We start from the raw sequence: 16746 nt of genomic DNA on the forward strand, positions 1-16746 counted from the left end.
GCTCCTTAGGCAGCTCTTCCAAACCAACAACCATCACCATCTGGAAGGAGGAGGGCAGCAAATATATGGGAACACCACCTGCAATTGCCCTCCAAGCCACACACCATCCTGACTTCGAAATATATCACCATTCTTTCACTGTCACAGGATCAAAATCCTGGAACTCCTCCTTAACAGCATTGTGGGTGTACCTGCACCACATAGACTGCAGTGGTTCAAGAAGGCAGCTCACCACCACCTTTTCAAAGGCAATTAGGGATGGGTGATAAATACTGGCATAGCCAATGAAACTCACATCCCATAAATAAATAAAACAGTACCCAAAACTGTGCAGAAAAAAACCTCGAGAAGGTATATGAAAGCCACATGGCAATGGAGAAGTGTAGGCTCAGAGCCAGATCAGCTTTGTACAGGATAGACATCTACCTAGACATCGGAAAAATGGCGTATCCATGCAATAGATGCCAGAATTGAAGGAATACATAACAGAAAGAGTAGATGATAGTTACTGAAGTACCACCTAAACCATGACATACTGTGGGAGCCGATTTATTCACCAAATCAAAAATGGTATGTCACAGTTGCAGACTATTATTCAAACCTCCCTTTTATCATAAAGATCAAACATTTGAGAGCTACAATTGCCTCAGCAGTATGAGTTCTGTTTGCTGAATGAGGAATTCCTGAAAGGATATACTTGATAATGGAACCCAATTCACCTCCAGTGTGTTTAAGGAAGTCGCTGCACACTATGGGTTTAACATCAGAACCTCATTACCACATTACCTAAGGGAACACAGTTTTATAGAAGATACATCCAAACAGTCAAGAGAATCTCTATGGAATGCTGAGAGACAAAAGGAAGACCCAAACCTTGCTGTATATGTCTCTGAGCTACACCTCTCCAGGCTGAAATCACCTGTGCAACAACTCAATGGCAGAAAGTACAAGACAACTTTGCCAAGTAAAACACATCCTCCATATGAGGATCGAGTAAGACAACAAATCACTGATGCAAAAGTAGAAGGAGATCAACATGTCAACAGCATCTCAAATCCTTCCCTGAATTGTTGAGGGAAGAAACTGTACATCCAATCTTGAGAACCTGGAATCCAGCAAAATTGTTGGTAAAGCTGACACTTCAAGATCATACATCATTGAGAATTAAACCAATAAGCAGATAAGAAGGAACAGAGTCCATATTTGGCCTATACCTGAGCTGGTAAAGCTGAAAGGGCCATCAGACACAACAGCAACATCACTAACGAGCAAGCAAACATCAACAGCATCACCAGCAAGCAGTGCGACAACAAGCGACACAACTCCTACAACAGCGGGAGCAACACGCACAACATTGCCAGTACAGCGTGTCAACTCGTCACTGATAGTGATAAGCACTAAATTCCCAAGATGGAGACACAACATTCTAACACCTAAGTTATACCATGAATAATATTTGCGAAAAGGAAACAAACTATAAAAGACTCTTAAAGTGTTCAGGTTAATTATAAGAGTCAATTGTTAATCTTCTTTAGTTTAGACATAACATAAAAAAGCTAATGATTGAAGGGTTATGGTGATATGAAAAGGCATTATATTTTTTAAAGAAAGAGTGATGTCATATTGTTATATTATTGGAAAAGAGTTAGAATCTCTATTGTTGTGTACATGTATAAATGTACCATATATACTCGTGTAAAAGTTGAACTTCTAAGACTAAACTTTTAGCCAAAAAGTAGGTGGTCGACTTTAAACAAGTGATATTTTCGAGGGGTTGAAATCCACCCTCTTGCTATCACAGAGTTGCCAGGTCAAAGACTGTTCCCGCCAACCCGGCCCCAAAAGTAGTGCGAAAGGAGCCAAAAAGTATTTTTATTGATAAATAAATAAATAATACTCTTCATGGAGATAGACATTAACTTGTGAATATGAAGTTCATCAAATTTATCAACTTCATCAAAAACAAAAGCTATATATATAAATTTGTACAATTTCATTCAGTTTTTTTCATGGCCACTTGTCTTCACTAACACTGTTTTCTCTCTAACTTTGCTTACCTTTTGACTGGCTGGCATGTCCAAAATACATGAGAGTCTCATCCAGGTTCCCTATACAAGCCAATCTGTATCCACGTTTTTGTTGATGTTTGACTATAAATCACGGAAATGAGTGTGTCATCAAGTTCTGCTGGAAGAGGCTGTGAAATCTTGGTTTTCTGTCGCAGCACAAAATTGTTTCTCTTCATAAACCTGGTACACCATCCAGGGATGGCCTTGAAATATGCAATGCCTAGTTTTCTTGCTTGTTTCAGGGCAAAGATTCAGAGAGATCCTCGAGAAACTGAGTCCATTGTAGTGATTTTCATTGATGTGTTTTGCAACTTCATTTTCCAACTGAGGTCACACGCTAGGCTTTCCTCTCTTCGCACATTTATCCTTAGGCAGCTGCCTAGGCTGTGTAGAGAGCTTCCTCCAATCTCAAGCATTCCTCTATGATATCTTGAATTCTCCAGTTGCTCCACAACTATTTGTCTGCCCTGCAATCTCAACGACTTTAAGTTTGAACTGGGCTGTGTATCTGCTGTCCCTTCTTGATACCATGTTGCCGTATTGGAGGATGGGAATGCCGGGAATGCAGTGCACACCAGTGAGGTGGTAGCATTGACATCAAGTGTTGATGTGCACAGACACGAGGAGCTGAACAGCCGCCTTCTATTCCCTGATTCTTATCAAATAGGTTTGCATCAGGGCAAGTTTGACTTCAGCAGCAAGTAGGTGGTAAGTACAAAGAGTTTGGATTTTTTGGCCAAAAATCAGGTGCCGACTCATACATGAGATACATGAAAAATTAAGACTTTTTGCCCAAAAAATCCAAAAGTCAGGGGTCAATTTGTACACGGAATCAATTAGAGTTTGTACTTTATATCTAGGATACCACATTACTCACTACTGCACCACAGTCAATGTACCAAAGCAACAATGTATCATTCTGCAGCACATGGAGAGATCTGGAGAAAAACAGTCAATATCAGCTTCAATATCTGTGTCGAAAAGTTAGGTTAGTTCTAAGAACCACAAGGCATATGTATTCCAAAATTGGATATTCATGTAGAACAGGGGTGTCCAATCTGTGATCCTACATCCACATGAGATAGTCTTACCAATCTAATCCTGAAAGACTGGCACCTCAGTCCTCGTTGCATTTATATTTCTTAGGTGTTAGTTTGCCTTGTTTGAATTTTGTGTGACTAAACATTTCAAAGGCCAATTTTAACATTGTTACCTCATCGGTAGATAAAGGTTGTAAAGCTGAACACCAAAGATCCAGTAGCTCAGTAGCTTGAAATATGTGTAAATTAGTGGGAATATTGATATAACATTCACATGTAGCTGCCAGGCTTCATGGTTTGGAACCGGTGCATTTTCACAAAGCTTGGATACTGTTGATAAGCAAAATGTCATAGGTAACTCTGTAAATGTTTGGGAGTTCCACAAATGATCTGAAACTTCTTGTTTCCCAAACACCACCACCCCCGCCTCACACCCCCTCCCCCCCTGCCCCACCTTCCACTATTATTTGTTCCGTTCTTCACACTGTACCATTACCAGAAGTGGCCTGAAAACATTGTAATAAGATAGAATCAAGGATTGTTGCCTCTAAGCGCCTTGGGAAGTTTTACTACATTAAAAGTGCTATAGAAGTGCAAGCTGTTGTTTTTAAAACTGAAAGTGTTTGCTGGGGGCCACAGAATCACTTAAACAAAATTACAGATTCCTACAGCTGACTGCACATTTTCATCAGCCTGTCTCAGCAACTGATGCCTAGTGCTAGCTTCTAGGAGCAAAGAACAATGATCCAGGTGGCTACACTGATTGGGAGGGAGTATCACATACAGAAATGTTTAGTGAAACTTTGCAGCAAGTTTTCATGTGGAGTCTTTGGATTAATACAGTTCGTTGTGGAATATTTACAGCAATTTGTATTTCTCTGGCATAAATGTAGAAGTCAGGTTTTATCAATGACATTTCTTGTTTTGCAGCTAAGCCATAACTTTATCTAAGACTGGGAACCTGCTCAAACCTTTTTTGTGTCCTAGAGATTGGACTCTGTGATAGAATAGTCCATCTGATCAAGTCCACTTATCTATGTGACTTTTTGAGAAGGCTGAGCCTAGCACATAATAGAATTTTTCTCTGTTGCCTGCCATCCATAGTCACAAAATATCACCACAGGACAGATCAATGCTTTTTTAAATACTAAAACTTTGAATGGCAACAAGTCACACTGTTTCTTCAGCTCTGAAGGATTCCCATTCATCATCCAGTATTTTATTAATAATATATTCATAGCTTTTAGTCTGTTCTAACATGAAGTGGAATTAAGCAAAATAAAAATACAATGGAAAATGGATGATGCAAAAACATACATTATAAAAGATTCCAAAAGAGTAATTGCTTTCATTGTTTCAATTTTACACATTACGCAGAAACATTTTAAATGTAACATATTCTTACTAGACTGTGTGCCAACGCATCAATTGTATGTGAGCAGTATAAGTGATTCTTCACTTATGATATACGTTCACTCATGAAAATATAAATCAATTTACATTTTATCTCCATAGCGATATTTTCCATGACATTCATGTTTGCTAACTTTTGTAGTTTCAGCTATTCTTTCATCATGGGAATCATTATAGATTACAGAATCACAGAATGTTACAATGCAGAAGGAGGCCATTCGGCCCATCATATTTGTAACAGCTCTCCGAATGAGCATTATGACTCAGGGCCAATCTCCTGCCTTTTCCCCGTAATCCTGCACGTTGTTTCTATTTAAATAGTCATTTAATGCCCCCTTAAATGGCTCGATTGAACCTGCCTCCACTACTCATCCAGGCAGTGCATTTCAGACCTGAACCACTCACATCACATTTGCTTCCTTTGCTAAGCACTTTAAATGAGTGCTCTCTCGTTCTCAATCCTTTTACACAAGGGAACAGTCTCTCCCTATCTACTCTGTCCAGCCTCGTCATGATTTTGAACATCTCTATCAAATCTCCTCTTAGCCTTCTGCTCTCCAAGGAGAACAGTTCCAACTTCTCCAATCTATTTTCATAGCTGAAGTTTCTCATCCCTGGGACCATTTTTGTAAACCTCTTCTGCAGTGTCTCCAATGTGTTCGCATCCTTCTTAAAGTGAGACATCCAAACTGTACACAATACTCCAGCTGAGGTCCAACTATATGGTTCAGCATAACCTCCTTACTTTTGCACTCTATGTCCATATTAATAAAGCCTAAGGTACTGTATGCTTTATTAGCTGCTCTCTCTACTTGTCTTGCCACCTTTAATGACCTATGCGCATATACACCCAGGTCCCTCTGCTCCTGCACAACCTTTAGAGTCATTTCCCTTATTTTATATTGTCTCTCCATGTTCTTCCTACCAAAATGAATCACCTCACAGTTCTCTACATTGAATTTCATCTGTCACCTATCTGCCCATTCCACCAACTTGTCTATGTTCCTTTGAAGTTCTACACTGTCCTCCTTACAGTTTACAATGCTTCCAAATTTTGTATCATCCGCAAACTTTGACATTGTCCCCTGCACACCAAGATCTAGATCATTAATATATATCAGGAAAAGCAAGTGTCCCAATACTGACCCCTGGGGAACTCCACTACAAACCTTCCTCTAGCCTGAAAAATATGTATTAACCATTACTCTCTGTTTCCAATTACTCAGCCATTTTTGTATCCATGTTGCTACTGTCCGTTTTATTCCATGAGCAATAACTTTTCTGACAAGTCTGTTGTGTGGCATTGTATCAAATGCCTTTTGGAAGTCCATGTACACCACATCAACAGCATTACCCTCATCAACCCTCTCCGTTACCTCTTCCGAAACTCCAGCTAATTTGTTACAGATGATTTTCCCTTAAGAAATCCATGCTGGTGCTTCCTAATCAACCCACATTTTTCCATGTGACTATTAATTCTATCCCGAATAATTGTTTCTAAAAGCATCCCCACCACCAGAGTTAAACTGACCTGGTCTGTAATTGCTAGGCTTATGCTTACAACCTTTTTAGAACAAGGGTGTAATGTTTGCAATTCTCCAGGCCTCTGGAACCTCCCCTGAGTCAAGGGAACATTGTAAGATGATTGCCAGTGCACCTGCAATTTCCAATCTCACTTCCTTCAATATTCTTGGATGCATCTCATCTGATCACAGTGCATAGTCAACCTTAAGTAATGGCAGATTATCCAATACCTCCTGCTTATCAATTTTGAACCCATCTAGTGACAGTTTCCTCCTCTGTCTCTATGGCCTGGGTAGCATCTGTTTCCTTGGTAAAGACAGATACAAAATATTGATTTAACATCTCAACCATGCCCCCTGCCTCCATGTGTAAATCCCATTTTTGGCCCCTAATTAGCTCTACTCCTCCTTTTACCACCCTTTTATTATTTATGTGCCTGTAGAAGACTTTGAGATTTCCCTTTAAGTTGGTTGCCAGTCTTTTCTCATAACCCTTCTTTGCTTCTTTTATTTGCTTCTTCACCTCCCCTCTGAACTTTCTGTATTTAGCTTGGTTCTCAATTGTATTTTCTGCCTGACACCTGTCATAAGCACACTTTTTCGTTTTTATCTTAATTTCTATCTTCTTTCTCATCCATGGAATACTGGATTTGTTTGCCCTACCTGTCCTTTTTGAGGGAATATAGCTTGAATGTGCCCAAACGATTTCTTCTTTGAAGCAAGCCCATTGTTCAGCTACAGTTTTTCCTGCCAACCTTTGGTTCCAGTCTATCTGGCCCAGCTCCATTATTGTCCCATTGAAGCTGGCTTTCCCCCAGTTAATTATCTTCACCCTGAATTGCACATTGCCTTTTTTTACAGTCATCCCAAACCGTATTATACAATGAACACTGTCTTCTAAATGTTCCTCCACTGACACTTGATCTACTTGGCCCACCTCATTTCCAAGAACCAGGTCAAGCAATGCCTACTTTCCTGTTGGACTGGACACTTACTGCTGTAGAAAATTCTCCTGAACATACTCTAGGGACTCTTGCCCTTCTCTGCCCTTTGCACTACCACTATCCCAGTCTACATTCTAAAGTCCCCCATTATAACTACTCTGTAATGTTTGCACCTCTCTGAAATTTCCCTGCAGATTTGTTCCTCTTCATCTTCTCCACTAAAAGGGTGGCCAATAGACTACACCGAAAAATGTGTTTGCACCCTTTTTGTTCTTTAGCTCTAGCTAAATTGATTCTGTTCTTGAACCCTCTGAGACATGCTCTTTCACCACCACTGGAGAATACCAATACCGGCACGCCTCCCCCTTAGGAAATAATATTGGGCTCAATCGTTCAGTATCCAGATTGTCAGACCAGATGTGTGACTGACGTGTGTGTCGGGACCCTGTGCAAGTTCTGGCCTGTGGACCTCCATTGGAATTGGCTGGAAAGTTTCGACTTCCCATGGGCTATTCCCCTGCTCCCCAGGACCCTCCCTGAATGTCTCCAACTCTGAGCTTGGGACAGATCCAATGTACTTAACTTGAATAGTTACCCAAGAAATGTTAGACAGATTAAAACCTAATCCAGCTCCTGGGTAACTACACAACTGGCCTCCCAATCACTCTCACTGACTGCCTGACTACATCCCCCAGCCCCCTGACTACTCTCCTGATCCACCGGCAACCTCCCCAAGCTCTCCACTGACTACCCTCCTGATCTCTGATTACCCCCACTACTACCCAACCACCCTCCTGACCAGCCGGTCACGCTCTCGGCCCGACCCAGCTACCCTTCCGATCTGACCAGATGATCCCCAATCTGCCTATCCATTCACCCACCTAGTCCGTATGTACTTCCCCACCTGCTCACCCCACTCATCTACCCACCTTATTGACCTACCCACTTACCCACTTCTTCCACCTCACCCACTTTCCCCCTACCCACTTACACACCTATTCATCCGATCCACCTACCATCTACCCACTTACCCCAGCATCCACCTACTCACTTACCCAATCACTCACCCATTCAAGTACCCAATCACTCATCAATTAACTAACTTCCATTCACTTACATTCAGACTGGATACTTAAACTTACCATCTGGTAGCTAGTGCTGTAAAAAGACAGTGTGTCCTGTCTTCAGCAAACTCCACTATGATTTGATGGAGTTCCACGAGGGATGCTACACTCCGCATGGTCTGGGACAGCCAGGTTTGGAAGATCACGGTAGAAATGTGGAGCAGTGTTTGGTCAGGGAAATTTTCAGATGCAATGGCAATCTGACAATGATTGCTGCTCCTTGGAAGATCCGGGTCATTATATCAATTGGAATGGAATTCTATAATTAAATAATAATTTAAATAAAAGGAAGATTTGTTGGCTTTAATTGCCTGCCTAAAAAACTCATTAAAATTGAGATTAATTCGTCTCTCAAATAATCTGAAGTAATTCAAATTCAGATTATTTTCAATTATTTTTAAAGAACTTTGTAACTGTAATGTGGCTTTGACCTATTTCCTCAAAGGAAATAACAAAGAAGCAGATCTGTCAAGTCTAACACCTCTGTGTTAAATAAACCATTTTTCACTAAATTGGTAGAGGTTTATAATCATAGTTTAGTGAAACATAAATTCATAGGTTTGCAGTTTTTTTGATTATACAATTTTTTTGATCATACATTGAGCAATTTTCCAATTCTAGCAGCTCTCTAAAGGCAGGAAGCAAGAGAGAAACAAGTAGAGTAACAGGGTAAGTTCAAACAAGGTAAATAAATGAAGTTTTAATGTAGCATAGTTCATGAAGAGCCATTTTTCCCTCTTTAAGAACAATGGCCAAGAGCAAATCAATGTTAGCAATGCCAACACAGTGGTAAAGGCGATCTCTTAAAACTCACATTATGTTAGGTTTTACAAAGTTACCAGACACTTTAAAAAAGGAAAAATCTTCTGGTCTACCTTTCAGCTTGGGCAACATTAATGTATCTTGGAAGATTCAATTCATGTTATCTGATGGCTTAACAATGCTGAGCCAGCAACATAGAGATTGATTCCAATTTCACTTAACAAAGAAGGATGTAATGGCTTCAATTTCAAACAGCTGTTTGAGGTGGGTCAAATTCTGCCTGTCTGTACAAAAGATCCTGTAAGTAACCAGTCGGATAGACCGGCATTAGGCAGCTTACTACACAGAAGAATTCATCTTCCAGAGGGGCAAATTTATCTGTACGGTGTGTCAGCCTCAGACAGGCTGCTGAATAGAAGATCTCAGGCTGCAGTTTGACAGTGTTTTGACAGATTTTATTTTATTGGATGCAGAGTTTTCCCACAATGCCAAAACATTATTTGTGAAGTGTACTATTTGAGTGAGTAGTACAAATGATGAACAATGGAATGAGTGGTGGTGTTGTTTCAGCAAGGAGCAGGGCTTTCCATCATGACCACACTGCTAGCTGGGTCATGTCACATTGTAATACATCAGTGTCGATGACTTAAAGGTGCGGAAAAACATGATTAAGCTAGAATTATGACACCTGGAGAAAGTTCAATGATCAGTTTAATTTAAGGTAAAATTAATTTTATGTTAGTCAAGATACTGACCATCAGAATCAGTGCAAACGTATTATCTAAAAATGAAAAATGACTCATATTGGCTGAAATTTTATCTGCCATTTATGTGGTTAGCTCCATGTTGCCAGTCATTTAATCATTTTTTTTCTTGGAATATAAGGAATATGAGTAGGAGAAAGCCATTCAGCCCCTTTAGCCTGCTCGCCAATCAATACATTTTTGGCTGACCTTCTGCTTCAAATATACCTCCCCATGTTATCCCCAAACCTCTTAATTTCTTTCCGGCATCCAAAAATCTATTAATCTCAGACTTGAATATGCCCAATGATATGCTAAATGACTGAACATTCACAGTTCCCCGGGGTAGAGAATTTCAAAGATTCATGATCCCTTGAGTAAAGAAATTTATCTTCATCTCAGTCCTAAATGGCCGGCCCCTTCTGCTGAGACTGTGACCCTAGTTCTAGGCTCTAGCCAGGAAAAACATCCTTCCAGCATTTACACTGTCAAACCCCTTAAGAATTTTATATATTTCAATAAGATCACCTCTCATTCTTCAAAACAATATGGCATATAGGCACAGTCTACTCAATTTTTTCTCATTGGACAACCCACTCTCATCCCACGACAGTCTGGTGAACCTTCATTGCACACCCTCCAAGACAAGTATATTCTTCCTTAGTTGAGGAGACTAGAGCTGGAATTTCATACCCCATGGTGAGTCTGGTGGCAGGGGGTGTTTAATCAGCTGGGAGAGTGGTGGTGGGGACCCTGCCAACTTACCGCCTCTGTCCCAATTAAATCTGTGATGGGAAGCTCATGGATGACCTTCCGTTCCCGCTGCCAATCGAGACCCTTAAATAGAAATTGATGCCCATTTTACGGCCTTATCCACCACAACTGGTATGAATCCAGGATCAGGTGGGTGACTCACCATGCAGGAAGCCCGAAAAGCGTACTCTGGCAGCGTTGCTTGTCAGCTTCTGGGGAGGGTGGAGGGGTGGTTTGCCTTGTGCAAATGCACTCATTGCCTAATTGAGGGACCCAGCATCATGAAGGGGGTGGCCCGTTGAAAGACACCTCCCTGTTCCTTCTGCTAAACACCCTCCCGAACAATCCCCAACCTGCTATCCCCTTCCTTTCATCATTCACCTGTGGCCTGGGCCTCCCAGCAATCCTGAGTCTGGGGTGGGTGCATTACCTGCAGCAGCCGCCACATCCTGGTGGCACTACCAAACAATGAAGAGCTGCCAGTTTCTGACTGGCATTGACTTATGCCCCCAGGATGCTTGATCCGCCACCTCCCATGCATTGGGCCTCCTGGAAAAGACACAGGCCTCTCATGAGCTCTCTAGCCAGCAGGCAAGACCCCTGTCACCTACATTAAACCTGTCTATTCATTTCCATGATTGTAGTGGGCAGCCCAAAGTTTGACACACTGCTGGGGGATGGCATACCTCTGCAGGGGGCCTTCATTCACTCGAGGCTTGCACCAATTAATGTTAGGCTGCACTACTTAAAACCAGACTGTATTTTTTAAAGGAAAGATGCAACAGGGATTGAAACTGCTTGCAAAATGCTTGAAGTCCTTCAGGAAGGGCCAAAAATGGCCATAGAGTATGGTTTTCAGATGCCCTGCTGGAGCCACGGGTGCAGGAGGGGAACCAGTGGAAAGAGGTTCACTTCCTCCAGAGGACCAAGGGCCCCTTCAGGCAAGTGGCCAGGAGGCAGTGGGAGTAGATAGATGAAGCAGTCAATACCATCGGCCTGTCAATGAGGATCTGAATGCAGTGCCGCAAGATGTTTAATGACCTCACATGAGTGGTCAAGGTAAGTGAATGCATCCTTAAATGCACCACTAGCCTCACACACTGACCATTCACCACTCCCTCTTCACTCACCTACCAACAATCTATATCAACCACAACTCAGGGTTCACATTCAAATGCTTCGTCTCACCCTCAGACATTTACTACTGCTGGAATTGCACACTCACATCACACACAGCTTGCATACTGCCAGCTCTTCAACTGTTGCAAAACTATCACTCAAACACAATGCAACACACTTACTGACATAATTCCCTTTCTCTTTCAGGTCTAGGTGGTACACAATTGACAGCAAACCAACACGGGCAGGCATGGCTTGATGTGCTCACTTCAAGGAGGAGATGGTGCTGGGAATAATTGGAGCAGCAGTCACTGAGACAATGGCCAGTAGCAAGACTGGAGCCATCAGGGATGATGGTACGTTCCTGCTTAGTGTCCCTTTCCAAATCCCACTTCACTCTCATCTCTCAATCTGTAAGGATGTACAAACAGCAGATTGAAAACACTGCATTTGTTACTTTCCCTCAAACTCCAAACTTCCTATTGTGCATTTATATTTTCAGATACTCAAGAACTGCCACCTGATCAGCTGATGGTGCCCGAGACTGAAGGCCCAGAGGGAGAACAGACTGAGGAGGAAGAAACACTGGCACATGATCTGCCAGTGAAAGAAAACTTTTTTATTATTCATTCACAGGATGTGATATTCGCTGGCTGGGCCAGCATTTATTGCCCATCCCTAATTTCCCTTGAGAAAGGTGGTGGTGAGCTGCCTACCTTGAGCCACTGCAGTCCATGTCATGTAGGTACACCCACAGTGCTGTTCGGGAGGGAGTTCCAGGATTTTGACCCAGCGACAATAAAGGAACAGCGATATATTTCCAAGTCAGGATGATGAGTAACTTGGAGGGGAACTTCCAGGTGATAGCAGATCTATCTGCTGCTCTTGTCCTTCTAGATAGTACTGGTCATTGGTTTGGAAGGTGCTATCCAAGGAACCTTGGTGAATTCCTGCAGCGCATCTTGTAGTTGATACACATGCTGCCACTGTGCATCGGTGGAGGAGGGAGTGAATACTTGTAGATGTGGTGCCAATCAAGTGGGCTGCTTTGTCCTGGATGATGTCAAGCTTCTTGAGTATAAGAGCTGCACTCATCCAGGCAAGTGGGGAGTATTCCATCACACTCCTGACTTGTGCCTTGTAGATGGTGGACAGGCTTTGGGTTACTCGTCGCAGGATTCCTAGCCTCTGACCGGTTCTTGTAGCCGCAGTATTTATATACCTAGTCCAGTTCAGTTTCTGGTCAATGGTAACTCCCAGGATGTTGATAGTGAGGGATTCAATGAGGGTGATGCCATTGAATGGCATATGTTCGGACAGTCACAAGGTTCCTGAGAGCTCAGTAAGTTAATTATTAATTTGCTTTTTCCTGTTCAACTCAGAGGCCAAGTTTTGAGGCTCAGAGTCGGGTATCTGAATGAGTGATGGGTTTTCATTCAAAAAGCGCCTCTGACTAAATTAGTAAAAGGGCTTCTCAGGACTGGCTGCAACCTGGAAGTTGAAAAGATTTGGCTCACCCTTGCAGGTTACAAACCCTGTGTGCTGAAGTTGGACTTCCAAAGGGACCTTGTGTGGAGTCTTCTGCTGCAGTAAGACTTCTGCCCTTATCTTCCAGACTCTTTTCTCTGGTATTTTTCAGACAAATTTTCTCAGCATCTATAGTTTTAGTTGGGTGATTCATTCAGTTCAGAATCTGTTGAAGATGCCTTTTTATTAGTCCTTCAGCATTTCTGTGAGGATGAGGGTTTTTGATCTGGAGCTGCCACCATGTTGGGATGGTGTTGGTTACAGAACGTGTCTGTTAAAGAAGTCTTTGTAGTCTTCAGTATGTTAGCAGCAAATCTTTATTAACTGCATTTTTTTATTCATTCCTGGTATGTGGGCTTCGCTGGCTAGGCCATCATTTTTATTGCCCATCCCTAAGTGACCTTGAGAAGGTGGTGGTGATCTGCCTTTTTGAACTGCACCAGTCCATGTGGTATAGGTACATCCACAGTGCTGTTAGGGAGGGACCTCCAGGATTTTGACGCAGTGACAGTGATAGAATGGTGATAAATTTCCAAGTAAGGGTGGTGAGTGGCTTGGATGGAAAATTCCAGGTAGCGTCCATGTGTCTGTTGTCCTTGCCCTCCAAGATGGTAGTGGTTGTGGGTTTGGGAGTTGCAGTCTAAGGGGCCTTTGTGACTTCCTGCTGCCAGTGTGCATCGGTGGTGGACGGAATGAATATTTGTGGATGGCATGCCAATCAAGTGAACTGCATTGTCCTGGGTTGTGGCAAGCTTCTTGAGTGTTGTTGGAGCTGCACTCATCCAGACAATCAGAGAGTATTCCATCACAGTCCTGACTTGTGCCTTGTAGATGGTGGATAGGCTTTAGTGAGTCAGGAGGTGAGTTACCCGATATAGGATTCCTAGCCTCTGACCTGCTCTTATAGCCACAGTATTTATATGGCTAGTCCAGTTCAGTTTCTGGTCAATGGGAAACCCCAGACAGTTGATAGTCAGGGATTCAGCAATGGTAATGCCATTGAATGTCAAGGGGTGATGGTTATATTCTCCCTTGTTGGAGATCATCATTGCCTGGCACTTGTGTGGCGTGAATGTTACTTGCCACTTGTCAGCCCAAGCTTGGGTATTGTCCAGGTCTTGCTGAATTTGGGCATGGACTGCTTCAAAATCTATCCCATTTAGCACAGTAGTAGTGTCACACAACACGATGGACGGTATCCTCCATGTGAAGGTGGGGCTTTGTCTCCACAAGGATTCTGCGGTGGTCACTCCTACTGATACTATCATGGACAGATGCATCTGCAGCAGGCAGGTTGGTGAGGATGAGGTCAAGCATTTTTTTCCCTCTTGTTGATTCCCACACCATCTACCCCAGACCCAGACTAGCAGCTATGTCCTCGACAACTCAGCCAGCTCGGTCTGTAGTGGTGTTACCGAGCCATTTTGGTAATGGATATTTAAGTCCACCATTCTGCAACTTTGCCATCTTCAGTGCTTCCATCAAATGATGTTCAACATGGAGGAGCACTAATTCATCAGCTGAGGGAGGGCTGTACATGGTAATCAGCAGGAATTTTCCTTGCCCATGTTTGACCTGATGCCATGAGACTTTATGGGTCTAGAGTCAATGTTGAGTAATTCCAGGAAAACTCCCTCCCGACTGTATACCACTCTGCCACTGCCTCTAATGGCTCTGTTGTGTTGGTGGGACAGGACATACCCAGGGATGGCGATGGTGGTGTTTGGGACATTGTTACTATAAAGAGACAGTCAGTAAAGTGTACAGGCATAGAGCTATCCTAGGTCTTAACATGTCTCTGGTCAACACTACACTCTCCCTAGGTCTAGGCCATGTTTCTTCTGACATCATTGTGTAGGCAGTTCCACCTTAACCCTACATGTACCAGACCTTTTTACTATAGTTACATAGAAAAAACTTGAAGAAATGGATAGAGACTGGACTTGGGGAACCAGCTATGTTTCTGTCTAATAATGGATGGGAATTTGTATCTAGTTCAGAGACATGTGAAAACATGAACATCAAGGTCAGGAATGCTGTAGTAATGGACTCTGGAAAAGGAAACATTATGTGATCGATGAAATCTTGCATAAGCTGGGACCTGACAACCACAGTTTAACTCTATGTCCATTTATATCTCTTTTTAACACCAATAAACCAATTAACTGCCCTATGTGAAAGGGGCACTATTAACCCACTGTAATCAAAACAAAATCATTCAAGGAAACTTAAAATTAAAACATGATTTCCAGTTTCGATGATGCACTCCAACCCGCCCCCTTTAATGGCCCTCTTGGCAAGGCCAAGGAGCAATACAATGAGGAGACCCTTGGATCTACCCTCTCCGCCTCTGCACCAGATGGCCAAAGATAAGGATCAATGGCTGAAATGCAACCAAAGATTGAGGAGCTGCTCCTTCAGGTAATGGAAAAGGAACTGCAATCTACACACTACATAAATATGAAACACAGACTTCTCCAGGCTGCAGAAATTACAGATAGCCCGAGAGTTTGTGAATCAACCTAACCATCTATTACACAGTAAGATAAAAGCAAAAAACCATGGATGCTGGAAATCCAAAACAAAAACAAAAATACCTGGAAAAACTCAACAAGTCTGACAGCATCTGCGGAGAGGAATGCAGTTAACGCTTCTTCCTTCAACATCTCTTTGTCCTTTTGCCTATGACATCTTTTGGCAATCTCCACCTATCACTGGCCCTCTATCCAGCTCTACCTATCCCACCCCCCCTTAAACCAGCTTATATTTCACCTCTTTTCTATTTTTCCTTAGTTCTGTTGAAGAGTCATATGGACTCGAAACATTAACTGTATTCCTCTCCGCAAATGCTGTCAGACCTACTGAGTTTTTCCAGGTATTTTTGTTTTTGTTTTGTCATCTATTACACAGGACTGCTGCATGCCACACCTGCCATGTCAGAGACAGAGAATTGGAAAGAGAGAAACTTAAAGCCCTCGCATTGGAAAAGGAATGGTAAGGGTAGCCCAGAACCAACACCTCATATCTTTGATTTGGCAAGGAGCATTCACTTGGTACATAAATTTAGTGAGGAACGAACAGAAATGTATTTTGTGTCATTTGAGAAAGTTGCCACAAAACTGAAACGGCCGAAGGAAGATTGGACTGTGCTCCTACGAAGTGCTTTCATAGGAAAAGCTTTGGAGGTGTACTCATATCTTTCAGAAGAGCAATCAGATGACGATGACAGAATAAAGAATGCTGCTCTCAGTGCCTATGAGTTAGTATCAACATAAATTGAGGAATTTTGAAAATAAAATCTTTGTGGAATTCATTAGAGAGAAGGAAATGATACATGATAGGTAGTATAGATCAATGAAGGTTGAACAAGACTTTTAGAACCTTAGGGAAGTGATCCTGGTGGAAAGATGTTAAATATAGTGTTCCTTTAGAAATAAGGTCCCACCTAGATGAGTGTCAAGTTTGTAAAAGAGAGGATGCTGCAGAAATGACAGATGATTTCAAACTGCCTCACAAGCATATTAGTAACAGGACCCTGTCCACAAACTCACAGCGAAACTGGAGAGATGAGGGGGATGGGTGAGGGCGGAGGGGGCGGTGGTGGTGGGTAATGAAAATAAATCTGGTTCCAGTGAGGAAGAGGACCAGCTGAAAAGATCAGTGCTCCTCAGGTTAGTGAAAGAGAAAGACCAGAGGATAAAATTGATTTAAGGGGTCTGACGTGTTATT

The sequence above is a fragment of the Carcharodon carcharias genome, chromosome 1 (genome assembly GCF_017639515.1).
Source record: "Carcharodon carcharias isolate sCarCar2 chromosome 1, sCarCar2.pri, whole genome shotgun sequence".
Classification (NCBI taxonomy): Eukaryota; Metazoa; Chordata; class Chondrichthyes; order Lamniformes; family Lamnidae; genus Carcharodon; species Carcharodon carcharias.